Here is a 501-nt window from a genome sequence, read left to right as displayed (position 1 = left end):
GTTTCCCTCTCCACGTGCGCCGGGCCGGCTTCACCCTACTCCGCCTGCGCGTCGTGCCTCTTTCAGTATCGAGCCAAACCACCTGAGACGTGCACCCAGACGTTATCCCCTTGTCGTGTTGAAAAACGCCTGCGCAGTGTGGTGACCGCCGGCTGCTAACCTCGAGCAGCAGGTTCGTGGTGCAGCTGTTGGTTGTTCGAGCTGGAGGTCGGAGCTCAAACAAACAAGCAAAAGAAGCCCTACCTCTTGGGCTTTAGTAAAAGATGGGAAAATGGGTCAGCTTGAGGAAACAAACAAAAAAGTTTTCACGTATATAACCTCAGCATGTTTCGAAATGATTTACAGCCAATGAATTAAGTTTTTATTATTCTTTGCGGTGTAGGTATCTCAAATTAAAATCCGTGTATCGCCAACGTATGTGAATGTGGTAAACCATGTGATAATGAGCGGATTTGTCTATGATGTTGATCGAGGACTTTGTATTAGCTAAGACACTGAAGA

This window comes from Stegostoma tigrinum, chromosome 31, assembly GCF_030684315.1.
Source record: "Stegostoma tigrinum isolate sSteTig4 chromosome 31, sSteTig4.hap1, whole genome shotgun sequence".
Taxonomy (NCBI): domain Eukaryota; kingdom Metazoa; phylum Chordata; class Chondrichthyes; order Orectolobiformes; family Stegostomatidae; genus Stegostoma; species Stegostoma tigrinum.
Note: the sequence above shows the minus strand (reverse complement) of the source record.